The sequence below is a fragment of the Diachasma alloeum genome, unplaced genomic scaffold (genome assembly GCF_001412515.2).
Source record: "Diachasma alloeum isolate Michigan unplaced genomic scaffold, Dall2.0 Dall_scaffold_00176, whole genome shotgun sequence".
In the NCBI taxonomy this organism is placed as follows: Eukaryota; Metazoa; Arthropoda; class Insecta; order Hymenoptera; family Braconidae; genus Diachasma; species Diachasma alloeum.
Genome location: NW_021680342.1, coordinates 919,275 through 928,180, shown reverse-complemented (window position 1 = coordinate 928,180; position 8,906 = coordinate 919,275). Strand labels below are relative to the sequence as shown.

The window sequence follows — 8,906 nt, the reverse complement described above, 5'->3', positions numbered from 1 at the left end:
CAACTGCGTGAAACACACAGTAGTATGAAACTTCAACTGCGTGAAATACACAGCAGTATGAAAATTCGGCTGCGTGAAACACACAAACTTCACGCATGCGTGGAGTGTATGGAGTGTACGGGAGTGATTCACGCAATGGTGCGAATAGTCACGGCCAACTAAAATTGGAAGAAATATCGTCATTAAAAGTGAAGATTCGATTAATTTTCGGTTAATTCGATGAGAACATTAAAGGGATCTGCGAATTTCATTTAAGTGCAATTATTATTCCGGGGAAGTAAAGAGAAATTATGAACATTCAGGTCCTCTTGGTTCTCAATATACGCAGATGTTCAATTGAACATTAAAAAGTTCTGAAACGCGTTAAAAACCCAGTGAAAACGATTTTCGGGTATTTTTTAATTTGAAGACGGATTAAAAATGAATGGAAGGGTAGAATTTCCTTTTGTAGTCGGAAAAAATTATTGCACTCCAAGTGCAATCTCAAAAGCTCATGAAAGTGACGCAAGAAAGATAAACATCGCGGCACTTAGAGTTAATTTTCCCCATATATCTTTCCGCCAATTTTCAAGTCCGCCTTTTTATCACGCACTGTTCACTGGCCTCTGTTGGAACTGTTGAAATAGTATGACGTCAAGAATATTTTTCCTCTGGGTTCCGCAATTGATGGTTTTGTTTTTGCTTATATCGAAGATTCGAGGGGGATTAGAAGTAGATGGGACATGAAATGAATCTTTGTTGGAGAGTTTTTTATTTGTATGGAGACATTCGTGGAATTGAAAGGGAGTGATTTTGCGAGAAGGCTGGGTCGAGATAATTCGAGTGATTCCCATCTCAATTGACATCTTAATCTAATCTTGTCCCTCTCATCTTGAAATTGATGGCCAGTTGATGATACTCGAAAGTGTCGGAGTCACCTATCGTGACGCTGTTTTTATTACGAATGAGTCAAGCGGTTTCACGTTAGCTATTCCATTATCCTTGTTATTAATTATCTCACTTGGAGGGGAGCATCGATGGAGTGAGGATCTATCAATGTTGGAAATTAATTACGGTACTGCTACATCATGATTTTTGTGGATGAATGAAGAACGAGGATTTTTGATTTACCGAATCAAATGAGTGGCTCGATAACGTGAAAAATGTTCCGTTACGTTACGAAACAGTTTTTTTACGGAGTGAGACGTTATCTTTTGGGACGGCCAACAAATCCACGGTGTGGAGCAATTATTTTTGTATTTGAATTAGGATGTTTGGGGAATTCAAATGAAGTGATTTGGGGGAAGTCAGACGGGAGATAACGAATCGTTTGATTCTTATCTCAAACAACAACTTAATCTCGTCTGTTCTCATCTTGCAATTGATGGGCAATTGATACTACTTGAATATATCGTTTTGTTTTTATTGCGAATGGCTCTAGTGGTTTCTCACACTGGCTATTCGATTGATGGAGTGAAGACACAAATCTCAGATGAACCCGTATTTACCCGTATTTACCCGTCCCCCGAAAACAATTACTACTACAATTATCGTCATCTTTTAGTGGAAATTTTCTTTCCAAGACAAAAGATCTCTCCAGGGAAACATATTATTTTTCGGCAGAACTAATTGTTTTTCTCAGTGGAATTAAAAATTCACCGTAATTCTGCATTGAATGGTGCTAAAATTTTTAGAATTTTATTAAATTTTCAGTGAAATCTGAAATTCCATGATGTTTCTCCCTCAAATCGTATTCAACATCACTCCCCTGAAAATTACCGGTTCACTATCCATCAAATTACAATTTTTTCCGCCAGTGTACTTCTGATCGAGTGAGACGGTTTCTTCATTTTGTTGAAGTGACTAATGCTCAAATATCGTGTATCTGATCGTTGCGCGTTCTATTTCAGATAATATCAGTGAAACCAATGACTCCTAGATGACCTCAATAGCTCTCGAGAGGCTTTAATAACACTCCACCATAAAGTGTTATTTTTTACAGATAAAATTGATCTCATCTGTGTAAATTATCATTACTGAAATTACTCATGCTTTCATCATATTCGTTTCACAAGGTCTTTCACACAGATTAGAATCGCCTCCTTCGAGCCCTCAGATGACACCGGAAGTCCAATGAACGATCGCGTGTGCAGATTACAATCACGATCAACTCTTTTAGGATATCGGCCATTTTGTGGAGTTTCTTGGTTGGTCTTTAGATACCAGTGTTATTCTCGGGTTTCTGGTCTAACCACTTCAGGCCTCGGCGTATAATCGAGACGATGGAGCCCAATGGTTCTTTTTTACATCATTCTCCCTCTCTCTATTTCTTTTTCTCATCGTGGAAATTCGCCGCAACTCAGCCTCTCCTGGTCAAGTGGTCTTACATCACAAGTGTGACCAGCCTGTGGCTTTTTTTTCTCATGTGGTTGCGCCAGGTGTATCACCGATACGGAAGATATTATTGACGATAATAAATCTGAGACTGTTCTATTACGATCATTATCACTTGGCGTGAACTTCTGCCAGCGGAACTTCAATTATTGAGCCAACCAGCCAGAGCCCCAACTGCCGTGGGAGCGGGGGTGATTCCTACCGGAAATGTTGGTCTTTCATTGCATAATGAAAATTGAAAGAGAATAATGAGAGAGGAATCGATACCGCCAAGAGCACTATGACTCTTATGCAAATATTCGTCATTAAAAAATGATGAAATACCTTTGACATATGTACACGACCGGGAAAATGTCAGATTATTCATATAAATTTCCAATACAAATTTAATGGAATGTATGTCGTAGAAATGATAGTAAATAGCTCCGGTGCTTATTCCGCGAAAGCCGCAAGCCAATCGAGGTCAGTCCACGCCCGATTGCTCTCGCCCAACATTTCCTACTAACATCGATCTACACGTCTTCCTCGAGCCCGTATCATCGAAAAACGTTGAGTTGATACCGGGGCGACAGTTGTATGACTGTTTAAGGTCGAAATGACCCAGACGGGATATCTCCAGCGGCAAGGACAAGGACGGATGCGCTACGCGAATACCAACTATCTTTCTCTGTCTGTCTTGTTTTTTTATTTTTAGAGAATATCCAGATGATGAGGGCCACACTGATGGCATTGTACCCCGGGATCAACGTCCGGGAGTTAACGATAAACATACCTGTTCATTTTTTGTTTTCTTTTTTGTCCCTTTTCACCGTGTGTACCTCCATATGCCACCGCAGTTTCATGACACCGCGTGGTTAACCATTCGAGCAGCTCAAACGTGTGTTGCTCTGACACTGCTAAAAACCCATCGAGGCGTATCGTAGGCTCGAACCCCACGGGGAAGACGTGTGTCACACATGTTTTTTATCTTGCATTCGAGAAAAATATACAACTGGCATTCACGTAATTCTTGTTCTCGAGCGTTTTTTCATTGATAAGAGGAATTATTTACAGTCCTTTAATTATTTTGTAATGGCGTTTGGTACCAGTCGCTCGCTCTCATGCGGACTTTCACTCCACGCGCTACTTAAACTTCAACAATAATTCTACGTTTTTCATTTTGCCTTCGTTTCTTCAATCCCCCTCTCTCGCGCTTCCGCCCGCAGGTCCCTTTCGATGGTTTATTTGCTGGATGATAATGGCATCTTGCCCACAGGTTGTGTTCGATATTTACATTGCAGCCTAGGTACTGAGGCAAAAACCCCATTGGGACGTGGTCTACACGGGCTGGCAATAATTGTGGAATCCGGGCGTAACGCTGACCGATCGACCGTCTTCGGACGGTTCGGCATCACGATGCGATACTTTCACTTTGCCTGGGAGAAAAAATATGAGAGTTGCGCAGGATCGTGGCCGATATGAATATGTGATGAACCCATTTTTTTGCTTCCCAATGGAAGCAATGTATTGGTCAAATTCGAAATTTCCAATTTTTTGCGTCAAAATAACTATTTTTGGCCTCAAGAGTTCGAATGTTATTTTCAAACCATGTCGAACCAGTAGAATGGTTTTCTCCTTTTGTAGTCGAACATCAGAGCTTTTATTTGAGCCCCATTTGACCCCAAGTTGCCGGACATTTTACAATGACTTTATTATTTAAATTTTCCAGGTCTGAATTTCAATCTCGATATTCAACTGGCAGAAAGTATTTTAAAAATCTCAAAAAAATGGAAAGTTTTCTTTTGAAGGAAGATTGATGAAATAATTAAAAAATTGCAATTTTTGAAAATTACGAGCATTTTATATAAATAATCTATAAACAATCAATTTCCCACCTAGATTTCATGCCTAAAAACTAGGGTTTCTGATAGTTTAAACAATTTCGATTATTTATTTATAAACAATGGATGTTTAAAAAAATAATTCTGTGCACAATGTAATTTTAATGGCGCTGAATATTCATGATTTTTTTTCAAATGTTTCTCACGCAATTTAATTGGCAAATTTGATCACTGAAAATGGTTGAATCTATAGTGTGGTCTGTACCAAACGGTAAAAGATACTTAAATGAGTCCAGTTATGATTTAAAATATTCTTCCCAATGCCATCTTGACCGATTTCGATCACGACATTGATTGCTTCATCTGTTGTTGAAAAAATGTGTTTTGAAGCTAATATTTTGGGAAAGATGAAAAAATTTACCGTTGAGGTAATGTTGAATTCAATTTAAATTACATCGCCAGAAATGCCATTCGGAAGCAAATTGTTAATTTGTTAGTAAAAATATATTGACTATGTTGTGACGAAAGCAATTTCCCCTTGTTTTCTTTCTCACTCATTATAAATCATTTCAGGTTTGAAACACGGAAACCGGCGATAAATTACATGAATTACGAAAAAAAATAGTTGAAAAATAGAAATTGACCTTGGGGACGTCGTCATGGTAGATTAAGGGTTATTAACATCGTATCCTAGACTCTGTAAAGTGGCCCAGTTTATTTGTTCTCCGAGTGAATTGTAAAATAACACTAGTTAGAAACCAAGTCGACCGTTATGCCAACTCGATTCACCTAATTCGAGTAATCATTGACCGAGTGTCCGGAGCAAAAAAATCCGAGAAATGTGAAAAAAACAAAAGGCGGGGCAATTTTCTGCGAAATCACGTGGATAGAAACCCTTGGCCTTGGTCTTGAGTCTATTGGCGTGACTGAAAGGTCATTTGGAGCCTACGCAAGTCGATGGCTGCGCGTTGGATGGCGCATAAAAGGCGTTCAAAGGTGCACACTGCGTCCTGGGCAAAGCTGAATCATCCGCGGAATGCAACAGCGCATCCCAAGGGCCTCTGGAGGTCCAACAATGCCCCCTCGAAGACTCTTCCCCCGCCGCAACGACCAACGTCCCCAAGACACTCCGCTTGCGCACAGTAGCGCAGATTATTTAACACTGACGAATCAATTGGTGGGTTCGGTCACGCGATCGTTCGCACTGTTTTTTTATTCCGCCGATTCTTTTATTTCATTTCACTCTCGATGAGCAAAAACTCTTTATCAGTGAGTCGTCAGTGTGAAGAGTGGGAAAAAATCGCATGGACTGTGTTATCGCATGTGCTATCTACCGAGGGGTGAGGTGGAGGGGACTGACGAAACGAGATGTTTGTTCTTGGGATATTCCCATGCACACGCGCCTCTGTGTTTACCGGAGGCTGCGCGATTGTTTAGCGACTTACGTATAACTTATTATTACTTCTTTTCGTTATCTTCAGTTACTTGAGATTTTTTTCTCTCACATAGGAGTTATATTGTGACGGTGCACTGGGGGGTGAAGTAAAAAATTTTTCAATTGAATGAAGGTTCTTCAATATTCAGTCGTAATGACCAATAGCTGAGGAAAGCATGACCGTAATTATGACATGAGAAAAATTGACGGCACATGACGGTAATTTTTTTCTCAGCTGGCAGATTCTAAAACGCGACGTCATTTTGGATTCCTGATTCGGTTGGATTGTTCCCTCCATCGGAATTTCGATCGACCGAAATTCAATATTTCACTTAACGCCGTAATCCAACCAGAACTTCATTAATTTAACAGAAAATTTTCATTTGAGGTTGGCCTACGGTTAAAATGAAATGGCCGAAAATTACTGAAATAATTTGACACTCAGTGAATACTGCATTTCTATTAGTTGACATTCAGGGGGAGGGGTATTAATGAAGTCCCATCTTTCAGGTCTATTCGATACTGACAATTATGCTACAGGATGCTGAGGAACGCTAAGAGCTGGTAGAGCCTGAATTTTAATGCGTTAGCGTGTTCGTGAATTTATAGAAAAACAGTATTTAATTTCATTCAAAAATTAATTACCTTTAGAAGGAAGGTGGTGAAATGGATGGGCCCGGGCGTCTACCTGAGCATCGACATTAATATGAGATGTTTGAAAGAGTTTTTAAATTCACATATAGCTACCCAGGTATAGACGTGATTCCTTAAGGTACTTCCTCAGTTAGACAATGTGTTATAAATGTGAAATTTTCAGAAAAAAAATCTTCTCAATCCTAGTTACTTGGAAAAAAAAATTTTTTAAATATCATTTGTCCAGTGTCCACCATCGAACACATTCCAAGAATATGTCTGCAATTTTCTAATTTAGTATCGTGTAGGTTTTGAGAAATCGTCGGAAATATAGGGGAGGATGGGGCAAAACGGCCCCCCTTCAATCGTCAATATTTTCCGATTCAATAATCCGATTGGGATGAGTTAGAGCTCGTTTTGAAGAATGAAAAATTATCTTCAAAATGAAGTTGAAACTGGGAATTTTCACAATGTCATTCACAAGTTATTGACAATTGAAGGGGGGCCGTTTTGCCCCACCCTCCCCTATCACAGGATCATGAATTTTCGTTAAACTAGGAAAAATTACGGAACGCTCTGGAAAAATTCCTTGACTGTTCCCTCAAATTTCCTACAACTACATTTCGCTCCGGAATTACGGAAAAGATACGTAATTTTTATTGAATATTTCTCTCCATATCTTTTTTTAAGAACGATGATATTGTTTTTACGGAGCTTCTGCATGACAGAATGATTCATTTATTTCAAACGAGATTCGTTGACTATTAACGAATGGTAGAGTTGAATATGGCCAAATAAATATTCGTTAATAGTTAACGACTGATTCACGTGAAAGGTGAAAGTCGAGTCAAACAAGGCTCCTCAATATGCGTTTGTTACTATTAACGAATGAACAGTTGGTGAGATCGAATAGACCCTAGCCTCCAACCAAATCCATTTGTTAACAATAACTAATCCTTCCTATCAGTGTGTCTAAGGTGTGTAGATTCATCTAAGGTTTGACCGAGTAAAATACCCCTGAGGATAATCCAGAATATGAATGTACCGGTCGAAATATTTTCTTTCACTTGGAGTGGTATGGATGCTGTTCTCCAGATTCCAAAATTCAGCTCTCACCTCTAACGAATCAAAAGCCCCCTGAAATTTCGAGAACCGCAGTGATGAGATCCCATTTATAGGCACTATAAATGATTCCCCATTCATCCGATGAATTACGGCGCGTAAAAATGTCGCAACAAAACCGACGATACCGGAACATTGAATAAAACAACGGTACGTCGTACGCATGCAACATTGTCCTCAGGTGTGTACTCATTCCATCAGGTATTCAAGAACAGAAAAAAAATTTACGAGTTTCCACTGCCCATAAAACTCAGATTTTCGTGTGTAAATTTTATCGCCAGACGTGGAGAACCTTCCGAGTTTAATAACGTCATCGTTAGCGCACGGAGCAGAGTTGCATTGTAACAGGACATTGTAGCATCATCTGTTTCTAATTATTAATTATGATTGCGCATTGTTCCGGGAATTTCCCTCTTGTGGGATTATGCGTGCTGCAGTTTCAGAGATGATACCGAAAGAATAAGAGTGGAGAGGATGAAAAGAGGAGTATGAATAAAGACAAAAAGAGGAAAGGAAGAATGGGTTTATAAGGTGGATTGGGGGAGAGGGTGAGGCGAGAGGGAAGTTGTCTGAAGCCCAGCAATTGAGTGGATGAAGGATAGTCTGTGCTTGTTCTTCGATTATAGTATGCGATTTTTTCTTCCCAGGCAGAAATTACATTGTGCCTTTCTTTTACTTGCATCGTCTGGAGGTCAATTAAATGTGATATAATCGTATCACGAATCTTGCTCAACATTTCAATGAAATAGATAATAATCTTGTCATGGAAAATTTCATAGTTTTTCAATATTGCAATCAACACTCACCTGACACCTGAATTGATAATGTCAACGGATCGACGTCATTTTTATTTTTTCCACCGGTAACTCAGTGAGGTCTGGTGTACAATTGTATTCGTCTTTTTAATCCAGACGTCGTTCAGCTGTTGAGATTTTTTTTAGTTGGTTCTATTGTACACAGCCCATACACTTTCGGAAAGTAGGAAGAAAAAATCAGGTGACGGGAGATCGAGAGAGTTTGAAAGACAAAAACACTGAGTCGATGTGCGCTTCGAACGAACGTGCCTCAACGACTGAATGTCTCTCCGAACCTTTCCACCGGTGTGCCTCCCTCTCCCCTGCCGGCTCCCCCTTCACCGGTCAACCGGGGGACCCGATTTCTTCTCCCCTTCGCCCCCGCTCTCGCCAATGTGCACGGGCGCTTTAAAAAGTTGAAAAAAGAGAGCGAGAGAGAGAATAATGTTGAGCTGACACTGAAAAACTCACTTGAGTTTTTTATTGCACCTCTTTGCTGTTTTCTTCCGGGTTAAAAAATACTACGGGGTACGTAAAATCGCTCAATTAAGCTATAACCGTAAATATTTTAGTGGAAGAGTTGAAGTTTTGAGTCATTAAAAGCGATATTTTTTGGGAAACTTCGAACGGTAAAGTGAGTGCAGACGGGTAAATTTGCATTTTGGGTCGAGTGAGGATGACATATGAATAAAATTCGTTGTTCGAGGGGATTTGATGTGTTCAATCACT

The 8,906-nt window shown here is 39.7% G+C and overlaps 1 protein-coding gene across 1 annotated transcript in view; it reads right to left on the bottom strand.

Annotated features, from left to right (window-relative positions):
• LOC107036520 (partitioning defective 3 homolog) overlaps window positions 1–8,442 on the bottom strand; it is a 23,567-nt gene extending 15,125 nt beyond the window's left edge. Inside the window, exon 1 of the mRNA XM_015254545.1 lies at window positions 8,190–8,442. The gene's annotated coding sequence lies outside the window, so the exon portion shown is untranslated. The remainder of the gene's footprint in view (window positions 1–8,189) is intronic.
• Between the last annotated feature and the right edge of the window lie 464 nt (window positions 8,443–8,906).